General features: G+C 44.6%; 1 protein-coding gene and 1 long non-coding RNA gene across 3 annotated transcripts in view; one reads left to right on the top strand and one right to left on the bottom strand.

Moving 5' to 3' along the window:
• The window catches only part of EXOC6B (exocyst complex component 6B), a 412,654-nt gene that overhangs the window by 179,396 nt on the left and 216,473 nt on the right, over positions 1–16,785 (top strand). The window lies entirely within an intron of this gene.
• Positions 3,831–6,835, bottom strand: LOC310909699. Of its 2 annotated transcripts, none has more exons than XR_014590151.1 (3): positions 4,688–6,835; positions 4,173–4,554; positions 3,831–3,950 (listed from the first exon to the last, which is right to left on the bottom strand). It is a non-coding gene; the product is annotated as an uncharacterized lncRNA (long non-coding RNA). The 2 variants fall into 2 exon arrangements; XR_014590152.1 differs by lacking the exon at positions 3,831–3,950 and having other exon boundaries at positions 3,993–4,554; positions 4,688–4,823; positions 4,867–6,835.

The following is a 16,785-nucleotide window of genomic DNA, read 5'->3' on the forward strand; positions in this document are numbered from 1 at the left end:
TCCTTGGGAACTCAAAGAAAAAACTTTATTTTTTTAGGAGCGAATGGGGGGAGGAAAGGAAAAAAAAACCCCAACTTTTCTGTCCTGACTCGGGTGACTCCTTGTCCATCTCCGACACTTTTTGCAGCCTGTCCTGGCATTTCTCAGTGTCTGGTGCGGGGAGAGATGTGTAAACACAGCCCTGAGATCACAGGGGAATCCCAGTTTTCCTGGGGAACTCAAATCCCAGTTTTCCTTGGGAACTCAAATCCCAGTTTTCCTCGGGAACTCAAAATTGAGTTTTTCCTGGGAACTCAAATCCGAGTTTTCCTTGGGAACTCAATTCCTTGGGAACTCAAATCTGAGTTTTCATTGGGAACTCAAATCCGAGTTTTTCCTGGGAACTCAAATCCCAGTTTTCCTTGGGAGCTCAAATCCGAGTTTTCCTTGGGAACTCAAATCCGAGTTTTTCCTTGGGAACTCAAATCCATGGGAACTCAAATCCCAGTTTTCCTTGGGAACTCAAAATCGAGTTTTTCTTGGGAACTCAATTCCTTGGGAACTGAAATCCAAGTTTTCTTTGGGAACTCAAATCCGAGTTTTCCTTGGGAATTCAAAAAACTCCAAAACTCAAATCTGAGTTTTCCTTGGGAACTCAAATCCAACTTTTCTTTGGGAACTCAAATCCGAGTTTTCTTTGGGAACTCAAATCCCAGTTTTCCTTGGGAACTCAAATCCGAGTTTTCTTTGGGAACTCAGATCCCAGTTTTCCTTGGGAACTCAATTCCTTGGGAACTCAAATCCAAGTTTTCCTTGGGAACTCAAAAAAAACCCTTTATTTTTTTAGGAGCGAATGGGGGCAGGAAAGGCAAAAAAACCCACGAATGTCTCTGTCCTGACTCTGGTGACTCCTTGTCCATCTCCGACACTTTTTGCAGCCTGTCCTGGCATTTCTCAGTGTCTGGTGCGGGGAGAGATGTGTAAACACAGCCCTGAGATCACAGGGGAATCCCAGTTTTCCTGGGGAACTCAAATCCCAGTTTTCCTTGGGAACTCAATTCCTTGGGAACTCAAATCCAAGTTTTCCTTGGGAACTCAAATCCCAGTTTTCCTTGGGAACTCAAATCTGAGTTTTCCTTGGGAACTCAAAATCGAGTTTTTCTTGGGAACTCAATTCCTTGGGAACTCAAATCCAAGTTTTCTTTGGGAACTCAAATCCGAGTTTTCTTTGGGAACTCAAATCTGAGTTTTCCTTGGGAACTCAATTCCTTGGGAACTCAAATCCAAGTTTTCCTTGGGAACTCAAAAAAACCCTTTATTTTTTAGGAGCGAATGGGGGCAGGAAAGGAAAAAAAAAAACCCCAACTTTTCTGTCCTGACTCTGGTGACTCCTTGTCCATGTCAGACACTTTTTGCAGCCTGTCCTGGCATTTCTCAGTGTCTGGTGCGGGGAGAGATCTGTAAACACAGCCCTGAGATCACAGGGGAATCCCAGTTTTCCTGGGGAACTCAAATCCCAGTTTTCCTTGGGAGCTCAAATCCAATTTTTCCTTGGGAACTCAAATCCTTGGGAACTCAAATCCCAGTTTTCCTTGGGAACTCAAATCCGAGTTTTTCTTGGGAACTCAATTCCTTGGGAACTGAAATCCAAGTTTTCTTTGGGAACTCAAATCCGAGTTTTCCTTGGGAATTCAAAAAACTCCAAAACTCAAATCTGAGTTTTCCTTGGGAACTCAAATCCAACTTTTCTTTGGGAACTCAAATCCGAGTTTTCTTTGGGAACTCAGATCCCAGTTTTCCTTGGGAACTCAGTTCCTTGGGAACTCGAATCCAAGTTTTCCTTGGGAACTCAAAGAAAAAAACTTTATTTTTTTAGGAGCGAATGGGGGCAGGAAAGGCAAAAAAACCCACAAATGTCTCTGTCCTGACTCTGGTGACTCCTTGTCCATCTCCGACACTTTTTGCAGCCTGTCCTGGCATTTCTCAGTGCCTGGTGCGGGGAGAGATGTGTAAACACAGCTCTGAGATCACAGGGGAATCCCAGTTTTCCTGGGGAACTCAAATCCCAGTTTTCCTTGGGAACTCAAATCCAATTTTTCCTTGGGAACTCAAATCCATGGGAACTCAAATCCCAGTTTTTCTTGGGAACTCAAAATTGAGTTTTTCTTGGGAACTCAATTCCTTGGGAACTGAAATCCAAGTTTTCTTTGGGAACTCAAATCCGAGTTTTCCTTGGGAATTCAAAAAACTCCAAAACTCAAATCTGAGTTTTCCTTGGGAACTCAAATCCAAGTTTTCCTTGGGAACTCAAATCCGAGTTTTCTTTGGGAACTCAGATCCCAGTTTTCCTTGGGAACTCAATTCCTTGGGAACTCAAATCCAAGTTTTCCTTGGGAACTCAAAGAAAAAAACTTTATTTTTTTAGGAGCGAATGGGGGCAGGAAAGGCAAAAAAACCCACGAATGTCTCTGTCCTGCCTCTGGTGACTCCTTGTCCATGTCAGACACTTTTTGCAGCCTGTCCTGGCATTTCTCAGTGTCTGGTGCAGGGAGAGATGTGTAAACACAGCTCTGAGATCACAGGGGAATCCCAGTTTTCCTCGGGAACTCAAATCCCAGTTTTCCTTGGGAACTCAAATCCGAGTTTTCCTTGGGAACTCAATTCCTTGGGAACTCAAATCTGAGTTTTCCTTGGGAACTCAAATCCGAGTTTTCTTTGGGAACTCAATTCCTTGGGAACTCAATTCCTTGGGAACTCAAATCTGAGTTTTCCCTGGGAACTCAAATCCGAGTTTTCCTTGGGAACTCAGAGAAAAAACTTTATTTTTTTTAGGAGTGAATGGAGGGAGGAAAGGAAAAAAAAACCCCAACTTTTCTGTCCTGCCTCTGGTGACTCCTTGTCCATCTCCGACACTTTTTGCAGCCTGTCCTGGCATTTCTCAGTGTCTGGTGCGGGGAGAGATGTGTAAACACAGCTCTGAGATCACAAGGGAAAGGCTTGGGGGAAAAGCGCTTTGTGCAGGGCCTTGATAAGGAGCACAGGAAAAGCCGTGAGGTGACCTGTGATAAAGCAGCCCTCGTCCTACGTGCCGATGGAGCCCGGCCAGCCATCCCCAGCCCTGGGGGCAGCAGGCCTTCAACTTTGGGATTTGTCACAAGAAAACTCTTTTTTTGACCCCTCCAAGGATAAAAAAAATAAAAAAATTACTTGGCTGGGATCAAAGAAATCAGCGTTCGCTCAAAGCCGACGCGGGATATTCCAGTGGGATCGCGGAGATATTCTGGTGGAAAAGGGGAGGGAAAAATAATAATAATAATAATAATAATAATAATAATAATAATAATAATAATAAAAGGGGCACTGATTACAGAAAAAAGATCCTAAAAGGGGTTAAAGAAGCTTCTTGTACCTGAAGGGGAAAACTCCAGGAGAGCTGGAGAGGGACAGGACACAGGGAATGGATCCCACTGGGAAAGGGGAGGGAAAAATAATAATAATAATAATAATAATAAAATAACAAAAAAAAGGGGCACTGATTACAGAAAAAAGATCCTAAAAATGGGTTAAAGAAGCTTCTTGTACCTAAAGGGGAAAACTCCAGGAGAGCTGGAGAGGGACAGGACACAGGGAATGGATCCCACTGGGAAAGAGGAGGGAAAAATAATAATAATAATAAAATAATAATAATAATAATAATAATAATAATTTTTAAGGAATTTCACTTTTCCCTACTGATTTCCAACATCTTATTTTTTAAAGGAATTTCACCTTTCCCCACTGATTTCCAAGTTAATTTTTTTAAGGAATTTCACCTTTCCCCACTGATTTCCAAGTTCTTTTTTAAAAAGAAATTTCACCTTTCCCCACTGATTTCCAAAATCTTTTTTTAAAAGAAATTTCACTTTTCCCCACTGGTTTCCAAAGTCTTTTTTTGTAAAGAAATTTCACCTTTCCCCACTGATTTCCAACATCTTTTTTAAAAGGAATTTCACTTTCCCCCACTGATTTCCAAAGTCATTTTTTAAAAATAAATTTCATCTTTCCCCACTGATTTCTAAAGTCATTTTTAAAGAAATTTCACCTTTCCCCACTGATTTCCAAGGTCTTTTTTAAAAATAAATTTCACCTTTCCCCACTGATTTCCAACATCTTATTTTTTAAAGAAATTTCACCTTTCCCCATTGATTTCCAACATTTTTTTTTAAGGAATTTCACCTTTCCCCATTGATTTCCAACATCTTTTTTAAAAGGAATTTCACCTTTTCCCAGTTGTTTTCCAAAATAATTTTTTTAAAGGAATTTCACCTTTCCCCACTGATTTCCAAAGTCTTTTTTTTTTTGTAAAGAAATTTCACCTTTCCCCACATCTTTTTTTTATGGAATTTCACCTTTCTCCACTGATTTCCAACATCTTTTTTTTTAAAAAAGAAATTTCACTTTCCCCACTGATTTCCAAGTTTGTTTTTTTTAAAGGAATTTCACCTTTCCCCTCTGATTTCCAACATCTTTTTTTTTAAAAAGAATTTCACTTTTCCCCACTGGTTTCCAAAGTCTTTTTTTGTAAAGAAATTTCACCTTTCCCCACTGATTTCCAACATCTTTTTTAAAAGGAATTTCACTTTCCCCCACTGATTTCCAAAGTCATTTTTTTTAAATAAATTTCATCTTTCCCCACTGATTTCTAAAGTCATTTTTAAAGAAATTTCACCTTTCCCCACTGATTTCCAAGGTCTTTTTTAAAAATAAATTTCACCTTTCCCCACTGATTTCCAACATCTTTCTTTTAAAAGTAATTTCACTTTTCCCCACTGATTTCCAAAGTTTATTTTTTTAAGGAATTTCTCCTTTCCCCACTGATTTCCAAAATTTTTTTAAAAGGAATTTCACCTTTCCCCAATTGTTTCCAAGGTCATTTTTTAAGGAATTTTATCTTTCCCCACTGATTTCCAAAATCTTTTTTTAAAAGGAATTTCACTTTTCCCCTCTGCTTTCCAAAGTAATTTTTTAAAATAAATTTCACCTTTCCCCACTGATTTCCAAAGTCTTTTTTTTTGTAAAGAAATTTCACCTTTCCCCACATCTTTTTTTTTAAGGAATTTCACTTTTCCCCACTAATTTCCAACATTCTTTTTTTTAAAAAGAAATTTTAACTTTCCCCACTGGTTTCCAAATTAATTTAAAAAGAAATTTCACTTTTCCCCACTTGTTTCCAAGGTCATTTTTTAAAGAAATTTCACTTTTCCCCACTGATTTCCAAATTAATTTTTTAAAGAAATTCCACTTTTCCCCACTAATTTCCAACACCTTTTTTTAAAATTAATTTTAACCCCTCTAAAATTCCTTAATTCCTCTCCAAACCCATCCCCAAGGATTTTTTTTTAGGGGGAAAATTCACTTTTTCCATTCTCCATCTTCACCCCCCTGAAATTCCAACCCCTTTTTCATTGTCCAACCGTGGGAAGGATCTTCCCAAAGATTTTCCTTTTTCCGCCCTTTGAGGGTCCCAGGAATGTTTTGGAAAAACATCCCAAAAAAATGTCCAGAAAGGGAAGATAATCTCAAAAAAAAAAAAAAAAATAAAATAACAAGTGATAAGAGGATGGAAATGAAGTGATGTGGAAGGAATTTCCCCCTGGAGAAATTTGGTGTTTGGAGGTAAAAAACTCAATTTAACACAGAGAGGAAATTGTGAATTCTCACTCTTTTCTCATTCTTTATTTAAGGATTAAAAGCAGAATGATTTGGGTTGGAAAAGGGGAATTAAATCATATTTAGTCCCCAAATCACGTTTAAATTCAGATTGGAGCAGCTCATGGAAAGTTTGGTCTGAATCTCCTTAAAATTGGCTGGATTTGAAGTAAAATCGGGAATTTCTGAGTTTTTTCCATGTAAATTTTGAGGATTTCCAAGGCTGGAGGCTGCCCCTGCCTCAATATTTGAACACCCTTTGTGGATATTTTTTTTTTAATTTTATTTTAATTCAGTTTCGTGAATTTAAAATCCCTCCTTCTGTATTTTCTCCCTTTTTATTTTTATTTTATTTTTATTTTTATTTTTTATTTTTATTTTTATTTCTATTTTTATTTTTATTTATTTTTATTTATTTTTTATTTATTTTTATTTTTATTTTATTTTTATTTTATTTTTATTTTTTATTTTTATTTTTATTTTTATTTTTATTTTTGTTTTTATTTTTATTTTTATTTTTATTTTTATTTTTTAATTTTTTTATTTTTATTCTTATTTTTTATTTTTATTTTTATTTATTTTTATTTTTCTTTTATTTTTTTTATTTATTTTTATTTTTATTTTTATTTTTTATTATTTTTATTTTCATTTTTATTTTTTTATTATTTTTATTTTTATTTTATTTTTATTTGTATATTTATTTGTATATTTATTTTTATCTATTTATTTATTTATATTTATATTTATATTTATATTTATTTTTATTTTTATTTATTTTTATTTATTTTATTTTATTTTATTATCATTATTATTATTTTTAATTTTTATTTTTATTTATTTTTATTTTTATTTTTATTTCTATTTTTATTTTTATTTTTATTGTCCTGTTTGCTCTGTTTTTCTGTGATTTTTCCAAGAAGATCCCAAAATTTGGGATTGGATTTGCTTCCACTCCTTTTCCAGTTTATCCCATTCCTGCTGAACTGTTACTGATTTTCCACATTTAAAACTCATTTTTACTCCTAAAAATAATTAAAAAATCTTTTTCTGTGCCACACTTAAATACCCAAATCCAACTCTGGTGAGCAGATCCAGTTTTTTCCTGATTATCCATAAAATTCAAGGGTTTGGATTTGCTCCAGCTCTGGGAATCCTGGAAAAACGACAGGAATTAATGGATGGGAGCAAAGCTGGGGAATTCTGTCCCTCTGGGTGGGTCAGAAGGGAAGTTTGGGATTGCAAGGAGAGGATTTGGATGATAAAATCATGGAATTGTTGGGGTGGGAAGAACTTTCTGAGGTCACTCAGTCCAGCCCTGCCGCGTGTCCCCAAGTGTCACATCCCCAGGGCTGTTAAATCAATCCCCTGCCAGGGCTGGACAACCCTTTCCATGAGGAATTTATCCCAAATTTCCATCCTGAAGCTGCTCTGGCCCAGCTGGAGACCTTCTCCCTCCTCCTGTGGATCCCTGGGAGCAGATCCTGACCCTCCCCAGGGATTGTCAGTCCTTTCCCTGCTGCCTTTGGCTCCTCCAGCTCTGGGAATCCTGGAAAAACAACAGGAATTAATGGATGGGAGCAAAGCTGGGGAATTCTGTCCCTCTGGGTGGGTCAGAAGGGAATTTTGGGATTGCAAGGAGAAGGTTTGGATGATAAAATCATGGAATTGTTGGGGTGGGAAGAACTTTCTGAGGTCACCCACTGCTCCTCCAGTTCTGGGAATCCTGGAAAAACAACAGGAATTAATGGATGGGAGCAAAGCTGGGGAATTCTGTCCCTCTGGGTGGGTCAGAGGAGAAGTTTGAGATCCAAAGGAGAGGATTTGGATGATAAAATCATGGAATTGTTGAGGTGGGAAGAACTTTCTGAGGTCACCCACTGCTCCTCCAGCTCTGGGAATGATGGAAAAACGACAGGAATTAATGGATGGGAGCAAAGCTGGGGGATTCTGTCCCTCTGGGTGGGTCAGAAGGGAATTTTGGGATTGCAAGGAGAGGGTTTGGATGATAAAATCATGGAATTGTTGGGGTGGGAAGAACTTTCTGAGGTCACTCAGTCCAGCCCTGCCGCGTGTCCCCAAGTGTCACATCCCCAGGGCTGTTCAATCAATCCCCTGCCAGGGCTGGACAACCCTTTCCATGAGGAATTTTTCCCAAATTTCCATCCTGAAGCTGCTCTGGCCCAGCTGGAGACCTTCTCCCTCCTCCTGTGGATCCCTGACCCTCCCCAGGGATTGTCAGTCCTTTCCCTGCTGCCTTTGGCTCCTCCAGCTCTGGGAATCCTGGAAAAACGACAGGAATTAATGGATGGGAGCAAAGCTGGGGAATTCTGTCCCTCTGGGTGGGTCAGAAGGGAATTTTGGGATGGCAAGGAGAGGGTTTGGATGATAAAATCATGGAATTGTTGGGGTTGGAAGAACTTTCTGAGGTCACTCAGTGCTGCCTTTGGCTCCTCCAGCTCTGGGAATGATGGAAAAACAACAGGAATTAATGGATGGGAGCAAAGCTGGGGAATTCTGTCCCTCTGGGTGGGTCAGAAGGGAACTCTGAGATCCGAAAGAGAGGATTTGGATCCTAAAATCATGGAATTGTTGGGGTGGGAAGAACTTTCTGAGGTCACCCACTGCTCCTCCAGCTCTGGGAATCCTGGAAAAACGACAGGAATTAATGGATCGGAGCAAAGCTGGGGAATTCTGTCCCTCTGGGTGGGTCAGAAGGGAAGTTTGGGATTGCAAGGAGAGGATTTGGATGATAAAATCATGGAATTGTTGGGGTTGGAAGAACTTTCTGAGGTCACTCAGTCCAGCCCTGCCGCGTGTCCCCAAGTGTCACATCCCCAGGGCTGTTCAATCAATCCCCTGCCAGGGCTGGACAACCCTTTCCATGAGGAATTTATCCCAAATTTCCATCCTGAAGCTGCTCTGGCCCCTCTGGAGACCTTCTCCCTCCTCCTGTGGATCCCTGACCCTCCCCAGGGATTGTCAGTCCTTTCCCTGCTGCCTTTGGCTCCTCCAGCTCTGGGAATGATGGAAAAATGAAAGGAATTAATGGATGGGAGCAAAGCTGGGGAATTCTGTCCCTCTGGGTGGGTCAGAAGGGAATTTTGGGATTGCAAGGAGAGGATTTGGATGATAAAATCATGGAATTGTTGGGGTTGGAAGAACTTTCTGAGGTCACTCAGTGCTGCCTTTGGCTCCTCCAGCTCTGGGAATCCTGGAAAAACAACAGGAATTAATGGATGGGAGCAAAGCTGGGGAATTCTGTCCCTCTGGGTGGGTCAGAAGGGAAGTTTGGGATTGCAAGGAGAGGATTTGGATGATAAAATCGTGGAATTGTTGGGGTGGGAAGAACTTTCTGAGGTCACTCAGTCCATCCCTGCCGCGTGTCCCCAAGTGTCACATCCCCAGGGCTGTTCAATCAATCCCCTGCCAGGGCTGGACAACCCTTTCCATGAGGAATTTTTCCCAAATTTCCATCCTGAAGCTGCTCTGGCCCCTCTGGAGACCTTCTCCCTCCTCCTGTGGATCCCTGGGAGCAGATCCTGACCCTCCCCAGCCATTCCAGGGACTTGTGCAGAGCCACAAAGTTCCCCTTAAATCGCTTTTCTCTGGGCTGAGCCCTGCTGGAAGATCCTTGGGCTCCTTTTTGGGAGAGGACGGTTTTATTTTATTTTATTTTATTTTATTTTATTTTATGGGTTATTTTATTTTATTTATTTATTTTATTTTATTGGGGGGACACTTTTATTTCATTTTATTTTTTGGCAGGGTGATTTTATTTTATTTTATTTTATTTTATTTTATGGGTTATTTTATTTTATTTTTTTGGAGGTTATTTTATTTATTTTATTTATTTTATTTTAATTTTTTGGGGGGAGAGTGCTTTTATTTTATTTTATTTTATTTTAATTTAATTTAATTTTTTGGGAGGAGGGTGCTTTTATTTTATTTTAATTTTATTTTTGGGAGGAGGGTGCTTTTATTTTATTTTAATTTTATTTTTGGGAGGAGGGCGCTTTTATTTTTTTTTTTTGGCAGGGCGTTTTTATTTTATTTTATTTTATTTTATTTTATTTTATTTTTTATTTTATTTATTTTATTTTTATTTTTTGGGAGGAGGGCACTTTTATTTTATTTTGGCAGGATGTTTATTTTATTTTCTTTTATTTTCTTTTATTTAAAATTTTTGTGGGGAGGGCACTTTTATTTTATTTTTTGGCAGCGTGATTTTATTTTATTTTATTTTATATTATTTTTTTATTTTATATTTTTATTTTATTTTATTTTATTTTATTTTATTTTATTTTATTTTATTTTTTGGGACGATGCTGCTTTTATTTTATTTTATTTTATTTTTTGGCAGGCTGTTTTTATTTTATTTTATGGGTTATTTTATTTTAATTTTTTAGAGAGGGCATTTTTATTTTATTTTATTTTATTTTATTTTATTTTATTTTATTTTATTTATTTATATTTTTATACAGAGTGTTTTTGGTGGAGCTCTGGATCTGTAAACTCCCACTCCCCCCTGTTCCATCCCTCCAGCCTCTCTTTTCCTGCCCTTTATTTCCCTCACCCCAAACCCCTGTGAGCACCAGGAGCTGGGAAATGATTCCCATCCTGTTTGCAATAAATCCTGCAGTTTTTATGGATTTCTCCACCTGTTTACAAATATTTCTGCAGGAAAAATAAAATAAAATAATAAAAAAAAGGGTGAACAAAGCGCAGGAACGAGATTGTGACGCATTTTCCCCCCGTTTTGAGTCTTTTGTTCAGGAAAACCCGGGAGCCGGGCGGGCTCTGCGCAGGGGACAAATGTCGCAGCCCGGGGGCAGCAGGAATGGGAGAAAATCCCGAAAAAAATATAGGAAAAATAATAAAAAAAAAGGAGTTTTGGGGTCGTGTTGAATGGAAAAGGGGATGAGAAAACTCCAGAGGAGTTTTTGGGGTCGTGTTGTATGGAAAAGGGGGAAGGGGAAGCTTCAAAGGAAGTTTTGGGGTCGTGGTGTATGGAAAAGGAGACAGAAAAACTCCAAAGGGGGTTTTGGGATTGTGTTGTATGGAAAAGGAAGTGGGAAAACTCCAAAAGGGGGTTTTGGGGTCGTGTTGTATGGAAAAAGGGATGGGAAAACTCCAAAGGGAGTTTTGGGGTCATTTTGTACGGAAAAAGGGTTGGAAAAGCTCCAAAGGGGGTTTGTTTTGGGGTCATGTTGTATGGAAAAGTGGATGGGAAAAGCTCCAAAGGGGGTTTTGGGGTCGTGGTGTATGGAAAAGGAGACAGAAAAACTCCAAAGGGGGTTTTGGGATTGTGTTGTATGTAAAAAGGGTTGAAAAAGCTCCAAAGGGGGTTTTGGGGTTGTATTTTATGGAAAAGAGGATGGGGAAGCTTCAAAGGGAGTTTTGGGGTCATGTTGTATAGAAAAAGGAGATGGGAAAGCTCCAAAGGGGGTTTTGGGGTCGTGTTGTATGGAAAAAGGGGGTGGAAAAGCTCTGAAGGGGGTTTTGGATTAGGTTTAGGGTTGGTGTTATATGGAAAAGGAGGTGGGAAAACTCCAAAGGGTGTTTTGGGGTCTTGTTGTATGGAAAAGGGGATGGGAAAACTCCAAAAAGGGTTTTGGGGTCGTGTTGTATGGAAAAACTCTGAAGGGAGTTTTGGGGTCATGTATGGAAAAAGAGATGTGAAAGCTCCAAAGGGAGTTTTGGGGTCGTGTTGTGTGGAAAAGGGGCTGGAAAAGCTCTGAAGAGGGTTCTGGGGTCATGTTGTATGGAAACGGGGATGGGAAAACTACAGAGGGGGTTTTGGGGTCGTGTTATATGGAAAAGGAGACAGAAAAACTCCAAAGGGGGTTTTGGGATTGTGTTTTATGGAAAAGGAGGTGGGAAAACTCGAAAAAAGGTTTTGGGGTCGTGTTGTATGGAAAAATTCTGAAGGGAGTTTTGGGGTCATGTTGTATGGAAAAGGAGACAGAAAAACTCCAAAGAGGGTTTTAGGTTCATGTTGTATGGAAAAGGAGGTGGGAAAGCTGCAAAAGGTGGTTTTGGGATTGTGTTGTGTGGAAAAGGGAGATGGAAAACTCCGAAGGGGGTTTTGGATCAGGACTAGGGTTGATGTTGTATGGAAAAGTGGATGGAAAATCTCTGAAGGGAATTTCGGGGTCGTGTTGTATGGAAAAGGGGTTGGAAAAGCTCCAAAAGAGGTTTTGGGGTCGTGTTGTATGGAAAAACTCTGAAGGGTGTTTTGGGGTCATGTTGTATGGAAATAGGGATGGGAAAGCTCCAAAGGGGGTTTTGGGGTTGTGTTGTGTGGAAAAGAAGATGGGAAAACTCCAAACAGAGTTTTGGATCAGGGTTAGGGTTGGGGTTGTATGAAAAAGGGGGATGGAAAAACTCCAAAAAGAGTTTTGGGGTCGTGTTGTATGGAAAAGGGGTTGGAAAAGCTCCAAAAGAGGTTTTGGGGTCGTATTGTATGGAAAAACTCTGAAAGGAGTTTTGGGGTCGTGTTGTATGGAAATAGGGATGGGAAAGCTCCAAAGGGAGTTTTGGGGTTGTGTTGTATGGAAAAGGGGCTGGAAAAGCTCTGAAGAGGGTTCTGGGGTCATGTTGAATGGAAAAGGGGATGGAAAAGCTCCAAAAGAGGTTCTGGGGTTGTGTTGTATGGAAAAGGAGACAGAAAAACCCTGAAGGGGGTTTTGGGGTCGTGTTGTGTGGAAAAGGGGATGGGAAAGCTCCAAAGGGGGGTTTGGATTAGGTTTAGGGTTAGGGTTGGGGTTAGGGTTGGTGTTGTATGGAAAACTGGATGGAAAAACTGCAAAGGGGGTTTTGGGGTCGTGTTTTATAGAAAAGAGGATGGGAAAACTCCAAAGGGAGTTCTGGGGTCATGTTGTGTGGAAAAGGGGATGGGAAAGCTCCGAAATCCCTGCACACAAAAGTGGGGAAGGTTTTTTTTTTGTGAGGTTTTTCCGTGGATCCTTTGGAATCCGCGGGGGTTTTTCTGTGGGTAAAATCGGCTCTTTCATGGTTTGAAGGTGGGAGCTGGAGGTCTCGGGGCAGCACTTCTAAATCTCCTTTTTTGTGGGGCTTCAATCACGTCCCTACAACCCCACAGGGGCCGTGTGGGGAGCGGGGATTTGTCTTTTCTCCCCCCCTGTTTAGAATCCTCCAGGATCTGAACTTGTTGGGGAAACCGGAGGCTTGAAAAAGCTGCTCCTGTTGAATCTTGTCACAGTTTCGGGTCGGTAACCAAAGGACAAGGGCGGAGCTGTGTTAGAAAAAAACCTCTTTATTGAGACGTGTTTTTCCCCACAGGTGTGTTGGGTGGGAAGGTTCATCCTTGGGTTTTGTTTCCAGAGACTGGAAGTGCTGAAAAATAGGGCTTGGAGAAGCTTTGGATGATGGAAGGTGTCCCATGGCTGGGGGTGAATTGGGGGGTCTTCAGGGTTCCTTCCAACCCAAGGTGTTCCCTGGTTCTGGGGCACATCCAGGAGCTCCACAGGGAAGGATGTGAAGTTCCCAGCCCCACCATGGATGGGAGAGAACCTCTGGAGATCCCCACGGAGCTACAGGGCTGTGAATGATGGAAGGTGTCCCATGGCAGGGGTGGAACTGGGGGGTCTTCAGGGTTCCTTCCAACTCAAGGTGTTCCCTGGTTCTGGGGCACATCCAGGAGCTCCACCGGGAAGGCTGTGAAGTTCCCATCCCCACCATGGATGGGAGAGAACCTCTGGAGATCCCCATGGAGCTACAGGGCTGTGGATGATGGAAGGTGGAACTGGGTGGTCTTCAGGGCTCCTTCCAACCCAAGGTATTTTGTGGTTTTGAGGCATATCCGGGAGCTCCACAGGGAAGGATGTGAAGTTTCTCACAGCCCCACCATGGATGGAGAGAACCTCTGGAGATCCCCATGGAGCTACAGTGGAAGGTGTCCCATGGCTGGGGGTGGAACTGGGTGGTCTTCAGGGTTCCTTCCAACCCAAGAAGGTGGTTCTGGGGCACATCCAGGAGCTCCACAGGGAAGCATGTGCAGTTCCCATCCCCACCATGGATGGAGAGAACCTCTGGAGATCCCCATGGAGCTACAGTGGAAGGTGTCCCATGGCAGAGGGTGGAACTGGGTGGTCTTCAGGGTTCCTTCCAACCCAAGGTGTTCCCTGGAGCTGGGGCACAGCAGGGAGCTCCACCGGGAAGGATGTGAAGTTTCTCACAGCCCCACCATGGATGGAGAGAAGCTCTGGAGATCCCCATGGAGCTACAGGGCTGTGGATGATGGAAGGGGATGGAACTGGGTGGTCTTCAGGGTTCATTTTAACTCAAGGTGTTCCCTGGAGCGGGGGCACATGCAGGAGCTCCAAAGGGAAGGATGTGAAGTTCCCATCCTGACAGCCCCACCATGGATGGAGAGAACCCCTGGAGATCCCCATGGAGCTACAATGGAAGGTGTCCCATGGCTGGGGGTGGAACTGGGTGGTCTTCAGGGTTCCTTCCAACCCAAGAAGGTGGTTCTGGGGCACATCCAGGAGCTCCACAGGGAAGCATGTGCAGTTCCCATCCCCACCATGGATGGAGAGAACCTCTGGAGATCCCCACGGAGCTACAATGGAAGGTGTCCCATGGCAGGGGTGGAACTGGGTGGTCTTCAGGGTTCCTTCAAGGTGTTCCATGGAGCTGGGGCACATTCAGGAGCTCCACAGGGAAGGATGTGAAGTTCCCATCCCATCACAGCCCCGCCATGGATGGAGAGAACCTCTGGAGATCCCCATGGAGCTACAGGAGGTTCCCAGGGCTGTGTCTCCCCAGGTTCTCTGGACAGCCTGTCCTGCTGGTGGATCATCCTCCCCCTGGGGGGGGTGAAAAAAAGGGGTTTTTCTGGGAATTTCCTTGGGAATTGCAGTTTGTCCTGAGCTGGGTCTGGCTCTGCCTCCTCAGCTTCCCCTTTTGGTGCTCTGTCCATGATGAGAAGGTCCCTCAGGGCCATGGAGGTGACCCAGAAGGGTCTGGAGGTGGCCCTGGTCCCCCTTTGGTGCCCTTTGCACAGTGAGAAGGTCCCTCAGGACCATGGAAGTGTCCCGGGAGGGTCTGGACGTGGCTCTGGGGGCTGGAGGTGTCCCAGGAGGGGCTGGAGGTGTCCAGGAGGGTCTGGACGTGGCCCTGGGGGCTGGAGGTGGCCCAGAATGGTCTGGACATGGCCCTGGGGGCTGGAGGTGGCCCAGAATGGTCTGGACATGGCCCTGGGGGCTGGAGGTGGCCCAGAATGGTCTGGACATGGCCCTGGGGGCTGGAGGTGGCCCAGAATGGTCTGGACATGGCCCTGGGGGCTGGAGGTGCCCCAGGAGGGGCTGGAGGTGACCCAGGAGGGGCTGGAGGTGACCCAGGAGGGTCTGGACGTGGCCCTGGGGGCTGGAGGTGACCCAGGGTGGGCTGAACATGGCCCTGGGGGCTGGAGGTGTCCCAGGAGGGACTGGAGGTGTCCCAGAATGGTCTGGACGTGGCCCTGGGGGCTGGAGGTGACCTAGGAGGGGCTGGACATGGCCCTGGTTCCCCCTTTGGTGCCCTGTCCATGATGAGAAGGTCCCTCAGGACCATGGAGGTGACCCAGAAGGGTCTGGATGTTGCTCTGGGGGCTGGAGGTGCCCCAGGAGGGTCTGGACGTGGCCCTGGGGTCCATGGCTGGGTGGATTTTGTCCCAGGAGGGGCTGGACGTGGCCCTGGGGTCCATGGCTGGGTGGATTTTGTCCCAGGAGGGGCTGGACGTGGCCCTGGGTCCATGGCCGGGTGGATTTTGTCCCAGGAGGGGCTGGACGTGGCCCTGGGTCCACGGCCGGGTGGATTTTGCTCCAGTTGCACTCGATGACCTCAGAGGCCTCTTCCACCCGATTTATTCCCGTTCTCCTCGTGCTCCCAGTCCCCATCCAGCTTCTCCTCCCCGAGCTCCTCCTGTCTCTGTGCCGTGCCCTCGGCTCTGCTGGCCAAGGTGCTGTCCAGCCACTCCAGGACCCTCTGGTGGCTGGAGATCTCCCCCAGCTGCCTCAGCCCGGCCTCACTCAGCCTGGCCACCCTCACCCTGCCCTGGGGGTCGTCCCCAGGGTGCCCTGGCCTGGCTGTGGATGTCCCCGGGGTGTCCTGGGCGTTGGGGACACCTGGGGTGTGGCCAGTGCTCCGGACAGGGGCTGAGGGTGCTGCTGGTGTTGGGGGCTGGGCGGACGTTGTCACCATTGTCACCTCCCTGGCCAGCCTGGCCTGGGGCATGGCCACCTGCAGGGGACAGAGGGTGGGTGAGGGTGGGCCTGGCTGCTGTCACAGCTCCTGGTGTCATCTCCAGGGGTCTCCCAAGGGCTCCTGGTGGGTGTCAGTGTCCCACGGGGTCTCTGGGGTGGGTGGTCCTGGCAGCCTCATCCCATGGGGGGACTGGCCCTGTGTCCCACCTGTGGTTCCCTGTGTCCCACCTGTGGTTTGTCCCGTGTCCCACCTGTGTGTGATTCCCTGTGTCCCACCTGTGGTTTGTTCCTTGTGTCCCACCTGTGATTTGTCTCCTGTGTCCCACCTCTGCCTGTCTCTGTCCCACCTGTGGTTTGTTCCCTGTGTCCCACCTGTGGTTCCCTGTGTCCCACCTGTGGTTTGTCCCCTGTGTCCCCCCGTGTGGTTTGTCCCCTGTGTCCCACCTGTGATTTGCCCCCTGTGTCCCACCTGTGGTTTGTTCCCTGTGTCCCACTTGTACCTGTGTCTCACCTTTACCTGCCAGTGTCCCACCTGCAGTTGCCTATATCACACCTGTGGCTCTCTATGTCCCACCTGCCATTCCCTGTGTCCCATCTCTGCTTGTTCCCTGTGTCCCACCTGTGGTTTGTTCCCTGTGTCCCACCTGTTATTCCTGGTGTCCCACCTGTTCCCATCTCTGCTTGTTTCCCATGTCTCACCTGTGGGTTGTTCCCTGTGTCCCCACTGTGATTCCCCGTGTCCCCCCTGTTATTCTCCATGTCCCCTCCATTATTCCATGTCTCTCCCTGTTATTCCCCATGTCCCGTCCATTATTCCGTGTCCCCCCCGTTATTCCCCGTGTCCCGCCGCATTATTTCCTGTGTTCCCCCTGTTATTCCCCATGTCCCATCCATTACTCCTTGGATCTCA

Source organism: Zosterops lateralis, assembly GCF_965231275.1.
Source record: "Zosterops lateralis genome assembly, chromosome: 5".
Lineage (NCBI taxonomy): Eukaryota > Metazoa > Chordata > Aves > Passeriformes > Zosteropidae > Zosterops > Zosterops lateralis.